Source organism: Misgurnus anguillicaudatus, chromosome 19 (genome assembly GCF_027580225.2).
Source record: "Misgurnus anguillicaudatus chromosome 19, ASM2758022v2, whole genome shotgun sequence".
NCBI lineage: Eukaryota > Metazoa > Chordata > Actinopteri > Cypriniformes > Cobitidae > Misgurnus > Misgurnus anguillicaudatus.
Window position 1 is genome coordinate 50,170,787 of NC_073355.2, and position 13,855 is coordinate 50,184,641.

At 40.6% G+C, this 13,855-nt stretch overlaps 1 protein-coding gene and 2 long non-coding RNA genes across 5 annotated transcripts in view; 2 read left to right on the forward strand and 1 right to left on the reverse strand.

The window, feature by feature from the left end:
- Nucleotides 1–13,855, forward strand: part of LOC129422537 (uncharacterized) — a 681,876-nt gene that overhangs the window by 288,024 nt on the left and 379,997 nt on the right. The window lies entirely within an intron of this gene.
- Nucleotides 2,173–4,322, forward strand: LOC129428224 (uncharacterized). Of its 2 annotated transcripts, XR_008638882.2 has the most exons (5): nt 2,173–2,750; nt 3,291–3,384; nt 3,482–3,613; nt 3,702–3,802; nt 3,913–4,322. It is a non-coding gene; the product is annotated as an uncharacterized lncRNA (long non-coding RNA). The 2 variants fall into 2 exon arrangements; XR_008638881.2 differs by having other exon boundaries at nt 3,702–4,322.
- LOC141351224 (uncharacterized) lies at nt 3,799–5,695 on the reverse strand. The gene is made up of 3 exons (XR_012359458.1): nt 5,160–5,695; nt 4,418–4,554; nt 3,799–4,098 (listed from the first exon to the last, which is right to left on the reverse strand). It is a non-coding gene; the product is annotated as an uncharacterized lncRNA (long non-coding RNA).

Consider the following 13,855-nt stretch of genomic DNA (forward strand, 5'->3'; position numbering starts at 1 on the left):
GATAGTGAAGAGCGGACCCCTCCCTCCCTCTCACTCACAAATATGAGCCGCAGTTGTGGACAAATGTGAAGTGAAGAGAGAACCAAAGTGCACGAGAGAGACCGATAGAGAGAGAGAATTCGCGAAAAAGGGCGAGTGTGCGCGAAAGAAGGAAACCTAAATACATTGAAACATCTTGTACCTTTACCTATTACCATTACATCGACTAATATTTTATTAATTCTGAATTCTCTATTGCCATATTAGTTAAATTAATCTGAACATTCCTGTCCTTGTACTCCTGCTACAGCCAAAGCAATTGTGCGTGTCCTTTAGCTTAAACATTTGAAATAATATAAACAATATTATATTCAAACTTTTGACTGTTTTCTTTAATAACTACATTACACAATACTTGTACTTTTACTTTCAGTACTTGAGTAGTATATTTTAAAATAAACTACTTGCAATACTTAAGTACAAAACATGTTTAATACTTCAGTACTTCCACTTAAGTGGTGTGCTCACTTTTTTGATAGAGCACTTATACTTTTACTTAAGTCTGGGTCCCTAGTACTTTATACATCTCTGGATGTGTGTGCCAAATTTAAAGTTCAACTAAGCACGCCAAGAGCCTTAAACATGCCTGAAATTAAAGTAAAGTTTGACGCGTTGCCATGAGAACAGCGTTCGAGATGTCTAAAATTCCTTCGCAATTTATCATCTACAATGTCTCGGCATCATGTTGACCACTTCTGGTGTCAATCGCATGAATCCCATACGAGGAGTATTTAAAGGTTCACAGCATGTAACTGTCAGCCTTAAATATGTGTAAAAATGAAAGTAAAGTTTGATGCATTGCCATGACAACAGCGTTTGAGATATCATAATCCCTTCGCAATTTATCATCTACAATGTCTCGGCATCATGTTGACCACTTCTCGTGTCAATCGCATGAAAATCCTAGAAGGAGTATTTAAAAGTTAACTGTATGAAAGGCTTAAATATGCCTTTAAAATGAAAGTAAAGTTTGACAGGTTGCCATGGGAACAGCGTTTGAGATATCAAAAATCCCTTCGCAATTTATCATCTACAATGTCTCGGCATCATGGTGACCACTTTTGGTGTCAATCGCATGAAAATCCTAGAAGGAGTATTTAAAAGTTAACTGTATGGAACTGAAAGTCTTAAATATGCCTTTAAAATGAAAGTAAAGTTTGACGCGTTGCCATGGTAACAGCGTTTGAGATATCAAAAATCCCTTCGCAATTTATCATCTACAATGTCTCGGCATCATGGTGACCACTTTTGGTGTCAATCGCATGAAAATCCTAGAAGGAGTATTTAAAAGAACATTGCAAGGAACTTTCAAAAAAATCCAGCTTTGTGACTGACACACTTCCTGGCGCCTGGTGGTGGCGCTATACCCGAGACTCACAATAGGCACATCGATGCGATCGGAATCTTCAGACGAACAAACACCCCGCGTGTCATTACAATGACATTTTTTGCTTTAGATATTAGACACTTCCTGTTTCTCTGATTTCGCCACAACTTTGTCGGCTCGCCATGGCAGAACCGTTCGAGATATCAAAAATCCCTTCGCAATTTAGCAAGTCCAATGTCTCGACATCATGTTCACCACTTTTGGTGTCAATCGCATGCATCCTCTAGGAGGAGTATTCAAAAGTTCAACGCATGCATTTTTTAAACAATCCAAAATAGCTGACTTCCTGTTGGGCGGAGCTTAAATGTTAGAGGGCGAAAGTTGTTCGGGTCGATGAGATCTATATGCGTACCAACTCTCGTACATGTGCGTACATGTTTGCACGATCTGTGCATCAATGTTTTATTTTGCATTACAGGGGGCGCTACAGAGCCCCCGTGCCACGCCCGTGTTCCAGCCTTTGCCCGTTTGCAATGACGGACGACTCTGACGTCTGTGCCAAATTTCAAGAGTTTTCGAGTATGTTAAGGCACCCAAAATGCCCAAAAGTGTTAAAAAAAAAAAAAAAAAAAAAAAAAAAAAATAATAAATTCGAGCAAAACCAATAGGGCTTCGCACCTTTCGGTGCAGGCCATTCTGGCCTGCTCCTCGGTGCTCGGGCCCTAATTAAAGCTGCAAGCAGTGATGGAAGGGCCCTCGCACGCATGTGCACCGCCACCCTATAGCCTTAGTAAAGCAGTAAACCAAGGGGTTTAAAGAGCACCTATTATGAGATACACGTTTTTAAACATCCTTTTGTGTGTAAGTGTGTATTAGTACATGCTAACGATATTCAAAAAGTACATACCTCAAAGAAAACGATGACGCGAGTTATCGTCTCTAACGTTCGAGGACTACAAAAAACACTCGGATTGTAGGCAACAGTTTACTTCCTGGGATTGGTGACGTAGATAAGACCAACATTATCATAGTTCAGCCCTCTCTGCTTGGCTTGGGTACGCCCTCAAAGACGGGGGTGGAGAGCGCTGAGTCAGAAGAGAGCTAAAATGGCGGAGGTTGGGAGTCCCTGCTTTGACCCTGTTTGCAAACTCTTGTTTCATTGTTTAAGCGATTAAATCTCTCGAGTAGACGCTGTCTCTTTAGATGCAAGGGCAAAATAGCACTTTATGGACTAACACAGAGGACATCATGTTTAATACGGTTCCGGAAAAATCCAGTCAGAAGTTGTTCACGGAGTTTTCACAATAACTGCTTCTCATGAACCAAAGCTGCGCGACGTCTCCTCCTGAAAGTTGGATTACCGTGCACTTCTGGATCACAGGCTGTAAGTATTCATGTTTATTATTTGCCTTTACTGTAAGTTACGTTACCTGTAACCGGAGCTTAACATTATGTGCTTGTAGAGCTCAGATATATATCTATGTGTAGAGCTAAGCTTGCAAGCTAATTGTTTTGTGTTGTAATAATGTATTTCATAAACAACGTACCATATTTACACACGTGTGTGTTGAATTATGCAGACTATCGTTTTTATCGATGTTTATTTAGACGTGTTTACAAACTTGCTAAGCTGTTCCAGCTAAACTGTTACCGGTAAAGTTTGTTCTCATGATCAAACTCAAGACACTCGAAGTACAGATGATTTGTTTAACGTGATATGTATTTTACTGTTGTTTTTACTTTAAGCTTTCTTAGATTTTGAAACGAAGTAAACACGTAATGTGTGTTGCTAATGTTGGGCCATGTAACATGTAATACATTAACGTTTTAATGAATAGTCTAACGATTTATAATTGTTGTACTCTATTGTTATAATATGTCTTTTTGACTGAATACATGTTTGTTTTATTTGTCTATATCCTAGATTCGCAGCTGGACACATCCTTCTACACTGTATGCAAACATGCAACATCATTACACACAGTACAAGGAGCCAGACTGGCATATGAGGAGCAAAGGTGTGTAACACATATGATGTATTTAGCTAGTGAAACCACTACCAGTCTTAAATGTATAACTGATGATGACAAAGTTTTTTTCTCTGCATAATCATAGGAACCCAGGCAGTAGCATCGTTTCACAATGTTTCAATCACCATCATCAGTGGATGCCTTTGCCGTCCGTAGCCTGAGATTTCAGATTTGCAGCAAAAAATGTGACTTTCCCATTTATTGGAATGCTGTGCAGGTATTTAGGTATTTTAGTAACTGTGTTAAATAAAGTAAAGTAGTATTTACTTTTAGAATAAATCAATTGCATATTTATATTTTTACAGGTTGTACCTTGCAGCCATCCATTACAATGTCACCAAGCCATAACAAAAGCAGGAGAGGGAAAGTACAAGGCTATGTTCCCAAAACACACAAGTGACATACTGTAAGCAGTAATGTTTTATTTCAAATACATTCATAATTAAAAACTTAATGTATGAAGCAGGGAAATAAATTATCAAAACAAAAGATTTATTGACTGCAATATTTGTACAGTTATGTGGATGATGTGATCAGGCTTGTGTTTGATGAGGTATTTGAAGATAAGCTGAAGGAAACCCCGATTCCAATGGACCTGGCATCACAGTTTGAGAGACCTTCAAAGGAGGACGTGATTGCATGCCATCTTCAGTGCAGGGGTCGTCGGAAGCCAACATTCCGATCAGGAAGCTCCAAGCATATCTGGAGAACAACACACGACAGGATGATAACCCTAAAGTGTCGTCTTAGATAGCACCAGCTGACAAAGCTTTGATATGCCATTTATCTGAATAGATAGCTGTAAGAAGTGAATTGAACAATTTTTTGAAAGAAGAGCACAATATGGTTACTAAAGTATGTTTATTTGTATATTGTTTAACAGTTAAATATATATTTGTAATAAATAAACTTTTGACTGACTACTATATTTTCTTTAAAGTTACATCTTTTGTTCTTTTGGGTACTTTGTTACTATAATAATACTTTAGTGTTATTGGTTTAAAAATGTAATAAAACTTACTCTAGTCCTGCGCCTCAAAGGCTTATAGTCGGTACAATAAATGTTCTGTGTGTAGGGATTTAGACAATTTGTGCAAAACCTGGATGATGAATCACGCAGGTAAGAGGCCCTGGAACCTGTTGCATTCTCCTTAAAACCTAATAAGTAAAAACATAGCACAGTAAAATAGTATGTAAGCAGTATTTTATAATGAAGTTTACTATAGTAAAATAATGTAGAAATTACCAAGTGAAATCGTTTTATAATCATTTCAACAAATATTTTCTATGTGCTACATTTGGTGTTTCCATATAGTTTGCACAGTAATAGAGTATGTAAACAGTCTTTTATAATACATTTTACTATAGTAAAATAATGTAGAAATTACCAAGTGAAATCGTTTTATAATCATTTCAACAAATACTTTCTATGTGCTACATTTGGTGTTTCCATATAGTTTGCACAGTAATAGAGTATGTAAACAGTCTTTTATAATACATTTTACTATAGTAAAATAATGTAGAAATTACCAAGTGAAATCGTTTTATAATCATTTCAACAAATACTTTCTATGTGCTACATTTGGTGTTTCCATATAGTTTGCACAGTAATAGAGTATGTAAACAGTCTTTTATAATACATTTTACTATAGTAAAATAATGTAGAAATTACCAAGTGAAATCGTTTTATAATCATTTCAACAAATACTTTCTATGTGCTACATTTGGTGTTTCCATATAGTTATGTAGTACGTTATAATTACCTTTTGGATGTCTTTGCAACACATTTTCGTCTTCGTTTAGCATTCTGGCAGAGCTAAGGACACCTAAAAAAGTTAAATCCAATCGCATTCATTGACGGAGATCGTTTATATCGTAACGGCCTTCTGAACTCTCTGGATCGAGCTCGAAGTGGTAAGGCAGTACAGACACCATCGTTTATAGAGAAATATAACGCTTGTTTACGTTGCCTCTGAGGCTGTGACTCTCTCAGTCAGAACCGGTGTGTCAACCCACACGTAGTCAGGGGCGTAACCTTTCAAACACACGACGAACCCAGCTGACCAATAACAGTTGAGTAGTCATCTGACCAATCCGATTACACTAGACATTTTGGGAGGCGGAGACAGGAACTAAACCGAGCGTTTTTCAGACAGTGGGAAATCGGTGAGGTATGTAAGCAATTTATAAGACTCACAATGCATTAGTTCAAGTTTTAATAACATGTATGTACTATGGGATACTGCATTTACGTGCTAACGTGCCAATTTATTAGCATAATTGGTGCTCTTTAAATTTAAGTGGGTATTCAGGTGGATATTCAAAGGAACTTTGATGTGCCACACCTCCTGTGTGCAGCAGGTGGCGCTATGACTGTAACTGATTGTTGTTATATTGATGTGTTCAGACCAGGACCCTTGTAAAACATATGAAGTCTGTGACAGGTCGGACATTGCATGCCTGAGTTACAACAGCTTTCTCATAGTGAAACATCAAACTTTGCCAGGCTGCTACTGACACGCCCTTTAACGAAAAATCCAGATCTTCACAATTTATCATTTTGAAGTCCTTAAGTTCAGACTGACCAAATATAATGATGATCTGAATATATTTTAATGAGCAGTAAGTGTAAAACATGGCATTTCCTGCTGCCAGCAGGTGGCGCTATAACTTTTACTGAATATTGCCATGTTGATGTGTTCAGGCCAGGACACTTATCAAACATGTGAAGCGAGGGTCAGATTGGACAGTTTAAGCCTGAGTTATAACAACTTCCTGTTTCATTGCGAAATACAGAATTTGGCAGGGAACCACAGACACACCCTCCAACAAAAACTCAAGATCTCCGCAATTTAGCATCGCAAAGGCCTTTACATGACACACACCAAATATGGTGATGATCTGATTAAATTTCTAGGAGGGGTTTGTTAAAGTGTGAAGCCTGGAAATTACAAAATTTGCCCTCATATTTAAGAGAAAATTCAAAATGGCTGACTTTCTGTCGGGTTTAGAGCTTTGCTCCAAGAGACTTTTTTGTAGGTCTTGGGGCGCTACATGATCCTACCGCATTTTGTATCTGTTCGTTTAATATAGCTGGCGGGCTGCTGTTTTGAATTTTTGCAGGTGGCTCTATCGAGCCTTTTTTACACCCCCAGGTCTGAAGCCTATATCAAATGAAAATATTCACCACATTTGACACGTGTGCACGTGTGTCATGACTTTTTAAGCTTGTTTAGGCTGTCAAAATTGCAATTAGTTTAGCCATACTTTGCCAGGCGGCCATGTGCACGCCCTTTAACGAAAAGTCAAGGTCGTCGCTATTTCTTATAACAAAAGGCCTCAAGATTAGTCTGACCAAATATGACGTTTATATAGTTAAATCTCTAAGAGCCGTAAATCACAGCTTAAAACATGGTATTTCCTGCTGCCACTAGGTGGCGCTATGGCTGTTACTGAATATAATCATGGAAATGTGTTTCGGCCACGACCCTTATCAAATGTGTCAAGTCTGGGGCAGATCGGACAATGTATACCTGAATTGCAACAGATTCCTGTTTCATGGCGAAACATCAGACTTTTCCAGGCCGCCACGGACAGCCCTTCAACGAAAAGTCAAGATCTTTGCAATTTATCACCGCAAAGGGCTTAACATCAGTCTGACAAAATATGATGATGATTTGATTAAATCTCTAAGAGCAGTAAATCACGGTGTAAAACATGGCATTTCCTGCTACCTCTAGGTGGCGCTATGACTGAAGCTGAATATTGACATTGAAATGTGTTCAGGCCAAGACCCTTATCAAATATGTGATGCGTGGAGCACATTGAACATTGTATGCCTGAGTTATAACAACTTCCTGTTTAATGCAAAAATGGTGAAATTTGTCAGGCCGCCATGGACACACCCTCCAACGAAAAGTCAAAAGCTCCACAATTTAACATCGCAAAGGCCTTTAGATGACACTGACCAAATATGATGATGATCTGATTCAATCTCTAGGAGGAGTTTGTTAAAGTACAAAGCCTGGAAATGGCAAAATTTGCACAGAAATTACAGAGAAAATAAAAAATTTCCGACTTCCTGTGGGGTTTAGAGCTTGGTTCCAATGGACTTTTTTGTAAATCTTGAGGTGATAGATGACCCTACCAAATTTCGTATCTGTACGTTTTTCGTAGCGGGAAAGCTGTTTTCTTGAAATTTTGCAGGTGGCGCTGTAGAGTCATTTCTACACGCCCACTTCTGACGCCTGCACCACATGTAAATTTCCGTCACTTCTGACGTGTGTGCAAAGTTTCATGAGTTTTCAAGCATGTTTAGGCCCTCAAAAATGCGATTCATTTTGGAGAAGAAGAAGAAAAAGAAACTGAGCAAAAACAATAGGGCTTTGCACCCACGGTGCAGGCCATTCTGGCCTGCTCCTCGGTGCTCAGGCCCTAATAATAATAAACGGAGCAAAAACAATAGGGTCCTCACACTTGTGTGCTCGGGCCCTAATTAAAGCTGCAAGCAGCGATGGAAGGGCCCTCGCTCGCATGTGCACCGCTACCCTATGCTATTATTAAAGCAGTTAACCAGGGGGATCTTAATTATAGTGGGCAAATATAGGTGGATATTCAAAGGGAAACTGATGTGCCACACCGCCTGTGTGCAGCAGGTGGCGCTGTGACTGTAACTGATTGTTGTTATATTAATGTGTTCAGGCCGGGACCCTTATCAAAAGTGTGAAGTATAGGGCAGATCGGATAATGTATGCCTGAATTGCAACAGATTCCTGTTTCATGGCGAAACATCACTCTTTGCCAGGCCGTCACGGACACGCCCTTCAACGAAATGTCAAGATCTTCGTAATTTTTCATCGCAAAGGGCTTAAGATCAGTCTCACCTGATATGATAATGATTTGATTAAATCTCTGAGAACAGTAAATCACAGTATAAAACAAGGCCTTTCCTGCTACCTTTAGGTGGCGCTAGGACTGAAGCTGAATATTGGCATTGAAATGTGTTCAGGCCAAGACCCTTATCAAACATGTGAAGCGTGGGGCAGATTGGACATTGTATGCCTTAGTTATAAAAACGTCCTGTTTCATGGCGAAAACGCTGATATTTGGCAGGTCGCCACGGACACACCCTCCAACGAAAAGTCAAAAGCTCCGCAATTTAACATCGCAAAGGCCTTTAGATGAGATTGACCAAATATGATGACGATCTATTAAAATCTCTAGGAGGAGTTCGTTAAAGTACGAAGCCTGGAAATGACAAAATTTGCACATAAATTACAGCAAAAATTCAAAATGGACGACTTCCTGTGGGGTTTAGAGCTTTGCTCCAAGAGACTTTTTGGTAGGTCTTGGGGTGATAGATGACCCTACCAAATTTCGTTTCTGTAGGTTTTTCGTAGTGGGGGGGCTGTTCTCTTGAAATTTTGCAGGTGGCGCTATTGAGCCATTTCTACACGCCCACTTCTGGCGCCTATGCCACGTGTAAATTTTTGCCACTTCTGACGTGTGTGCAACGTTTTATGACTTTTTGAGCTTGTTTAGCCTGTCAAAAATGCGATTCATTTAGCGATACTTTGCGAGGCTGCCACGGACACGCCCTTTAATGAAAAGTCAAGGCCGTTGCTCTTTATCATCACACAAGGTCTTGAGATTACACTGGTGAAATATGATGTTGATATGTTTAAATCTCTAAGAGCAGTAAGACACAGCATAAAACATGGTATTTCCTGCTGCCTCTAGGTGGCGCTATGAGTGTTACTGAATTATGCCATGTTGATGTGTTCAGGCCAGGACCCTTATCAAACGTGTGAAATCAGGGGCAGATCGGACAACGTATGCCTGAATTACATCAGCTTCCTGGTTCATGGCGAAACATCAAAATTTCCCAGGCCGCCAAGGACACGCCCTCCAACAAAAAGTCAAAAGCTCCGCAATTTAGCATCGCAAAGGCCTTTAGATGATACTGACCAAATATGATGATGATCAGAGTAAATCTCTAGGAGGAGTTCGTTAAAGTACGACGCTTGGAAATGTCCAAAAATGACAGAGAAAATTCAAAATGGCCGACTTCCTGTGGGGTTTAGAGGTTCGCTCCAAGAGACTTTTTTGTAGGTCTTGGAGTGATAGATGATCCTACCAAATTTCGTATCTGTACGTTTTTCGTAGTGGGGGGGCTGTTCTCTTGAAATTTTGCAGGTGGCGCTATCGAGCCATTTTTACACGCCCACTTCTGACGCCTATACTACATGTAAATTTTCGCCACTTCTGACGCGTGTGCAAATTTTCATGAGTTTTCGGGTATGTTTAGGCCCTCAAAAATGCGATCCATTTCGGAGAAGAAGAAGAAGAAGAAGAAGAAGAAGAAGAAGAAGAAAAATAATAATAATAATAAACGGAGCAAAAACAATAGGGTCCTCACACCCTGGTGTGCTCGGGCCCTAAATATAGCTGCAAGCAGCGATGGCGGGCCCTCGCACGTTTATTTACCGCTATACGGTGCCTTAGAGAAAACGATGCACGGTGGGCAAGTGCATCAAGTGGGTAAATATCAGTGGATTATTTTATGTTGTTACTGACCCATTTGTGGACTGTAGGTAAAAGAAACCCCACATTTTAGACAAAGGGGGCGCTAGTGAGCCACTTAAGAGACACGCCTATGTCTGACCTTTTTGACCACACTTAACAGCCGACAACTCTGATGTGTGTTAACTTTTAGGTTAATCTAAGCACGCCAAGAGCCCTAAATATGCCTGAAATAAAAGTAAAGTTTGGGGCGTTGGCATGGGAACAGCGTTCGAGATGTCAAAAATTCCTTCGCAATTTATCATCTACAATGTCTCAGTATCATGTTGACCACTTTTGGTGTCAATCGCATGAATATCCTAGAAGGAGTATTTAAAAGAACATTGGATGGAACAGTCAAAAAAATCAACCTTTATGACTGCAACACTTCCTGGCGCCTGGTGGTGGCGCTATACCTGGGAGTCACAATAGGCACATCGATGCGATCGGAATCTTCAGACGAACAAACACCCCGCGTGTCATCACAATAAGACATTTTTTGCCTTAGATATTAGACACTTCCTGTTTCTCTGATTTCGCCATGAATTTGTCGCCTCGCCATGGCAGAACCGTTCGAGATATCAAAAATCCCTTCGCAATTTAGCAAGTACAATGTCTTGACATCATGTTCACCACGTTTGGTGTCAATCCCATTAATCCACTAGGAGGAGTATTTAAAAGTTCACCGCATGCATTTTTTAAACAATCCAAAATGGCCGACTTCCTGTTGGGCGGAGCTAATATGTTAGAGTACGAAAGTTGTTCGGGTCGATGAGATCTATATGCGTACCAACTTTCGTACATGTGCGTGCATGTTTGTCCGATCTATGCACCAATGTTTTTTTTTCCGTTACAGGGGGCGCTACAGAGCCCCCCTGCCACGCCCGTGTTCCAGCCTTTGGTTTTCTGCGATGACGGACGACTCTGACATCTGTGCCAAATTTCAAGAGTTTTCGAGTATGTTAAGGCACTCAAAATTCCCAAAAGTGTTGAAAAAAATAATAAAAAAAAAAAAAAGAAAAAAAAAAAATAATAAAAATAATAATCCGAGCAAAAACAATAGGGCTTCGCACCTTTCGGTGCAGGCCATTCTGGCCTGCTCCTCGGTGCTCGGGCCCTAAATATAGCTGCAAGCAGCAATGGCGGGCCCTCGCACGTTTTTTTACCGCTACACGGTGCGTCCGAGAAAACGATGCACGGTGGGCAAGGGCATCAAGTGGGTAAATATCAGTGGGCTATTTAATGTTGCTACTGAGCCATTTGGGGACTGTAGGTAAAAGAAACCCCATATTTTAGACAAACGGAGGCGCTAGTGAGCCACTTAAGAGACACGCCTATGTCTGACCTGTTTGTGCACACTTAACAGCCGACAACTCTGATGTGTGTGCCGACTTTTAGGTTAATCTAAGCACGCCAAGAGCCCTAAATATGCCTGAAATAAAAGTCAAGTTTGGGGCGTTGCCATGGGAACAGCGTTCGAGATATCAAAAATCCCATCGCAATTTAGCGTCTACAATGTCTCAGCATCATGTTGACAACTTCTGGTGTGAATCACATTATTTCCCTAGAAGGAGTATTTAAAAGAACATTGCATGCAACTGTCATGCTTAAATAAGCCTTTAAAATGAAAGTAAAATTTTACGCGTTGCCATAGGAACAATGTTCGAGATATCAAAAATCCGTTCGCAATTTATCATCTACAATGTCTTAGCATCATGTTGACCACTTTTGGTGTCAATCGCATGAATATCCTAGAAGGAGTATTTAAAAGAACATCGGATGGAACAGTCAAAAAAATCCACCTTTGTGACTGACACACTTCCTGGCGCCTGATGGTGGCGCTATACCCGAGACTCACAATAAGCACATCGATGCGATCGGAATCTTCCGGCGAACAAACACCCCGCTTGGCATCACAATAAGAACTCTTTTGCCTTAGATATTAGACACTTCCTGTTTCTCTGATTTTGCCACAACTTTGTCGACTCGCCACGGCGGCACCGTTCGAGATATCAAAAATCCCTTCGCAATTTAGCAAGGACAATGTCTCGACATCATGATCACCACGTTTGGTGTCAATCCCATGAATCCTCTAGGAGGAGTATTTAAAAGTTCACCACATGCATTTTTGAAACAATCCAAAATAGCCGACTTCCTGTTGGGCGGAGCTTAAATGTTAGAGTGCGAAAGTTGTTCGGGTCGATGAGATCTATATGCGTACCAACTCTCGTACATGTGCGTACATTTTTGCCCGATCTGTGCCCCAATGTTTGTTTTTGCATTACAGGGGGCGCTACAGAGCTCCCTTGCCACGCCCGTGGTCCAGCCTTTGCCCAAACCTGATGGCCAACGACTCTGACGTCTGTGCAAAATTTCAAGAGTTTTTGAGTATGTTAAGGCCCCCAAATTGCCCCGAAACGTAAAAAAAAAAAAAAAAAAAAAAAAATAATAAAAATAATAATCCGAGCAAAAACAATAGGGCTTCGCACCTACGGTGCAGGCCATTCTGGCCTGCTCCTCGGTGCTCGGGCCCTAATAATAATAAACCGAGCAAAAACAATAGGGTCCTCACACTGGTGTGCTCGGGCCCTAAATATAGCTGCAAGCAGCGATGGCGGGCCCTCGCACGTTTGTTTACCGCTACACGGTGCCTCCGAGAAAACGATGCACGGTGGGCAAGTGCATCAAGTGGGTAAATATCATGCTGCTACTGACCCATTTAGGTACTGTAGGTAAAAGAAACCCCACATTTTAGACAAACGGGGGCGCTAGTGAGCCACTAAATAGACACGCCTTTATCTGACGTTTTTGTCAACACTTAACAGCCGACAAATCTGATGTGTGTGCCAAATTTAAAGTTAATCTAAGCACACCAAGAGCCTTAAATATGCCTGACATAAAAGTAAAGTTTGACACGTTGCCATGGGAACAGCGTTAGAGATGTCAAGAATTCCTTCGCAATTTAGCGTCTACAATGTCTCAGCATCATGTTGACAACTTCTGGTGTGAATTGCATTATTTCCCTAGAAGGAGTATTAAAAAGAACATTGCATGCGACTGTCAGGCTTAAATAAGCCTTTAAAATGAAAGTAAAAAGTTTGACGCGTTGCCATGGGAACAGCGTTTGAGATATCAAAAATCCCTTCACTATTTATCATCTCCAATGTCTCGGCATCATGTTGACCACGTTTGGTGTCAATCGCATGAATATCCTAGAAGGAGTATTGAAAAGTTCACTGCATGCAACTGAAGGGCTTAAATATGCCTTTAAAATGAAAGTAAAGTTTGACGCGTTGTCATGGGAACAACGTTTGAGATATCAAAAATCCCTTCGCAATTTATCATCTACTATGTCTTGGCATCATGTTGACCACTTTTGGTGTCAATCGCATAAACATTCTAGGACGAGTATTTAAAAGAACATCACATGGAACTGTCAAAAAAATCAACCTTTGTGACTGCAACACTTCCTGGCGCCTGGTGGTGGCGCTATACCCGAGACTTACAATAGGCACATCGATGCGATCGGAATCTTCAGACGAACAAACACCCCGCGTGTCATCACTATAAGACATTTTTTGCCTTAGATATTAGACACTTCCTGTTTCTCTGATTTCGCCATGACTTTGCCGCTTCGCCATGGCAACACCGTTCGAGATATCAAAAATCCCTTCGCAATTTAGCAAGTCCAATGTCTTGACATCATGATCACCACATTTGGTGTCATTTGCATGAATCCCCTAGGAGGAGTATTCAAAAGTTCACCGCATGCATTTTTTAAACAATCCAAAATGGCGGACTTCCTGTTGGGCGGAGCTAAAATGTTAGAGGGCGAAAGTTGTTCGGGTCGATGAGATCTATATGTGTACCAACTTTCGTAAATGTGCGTACATGTTTG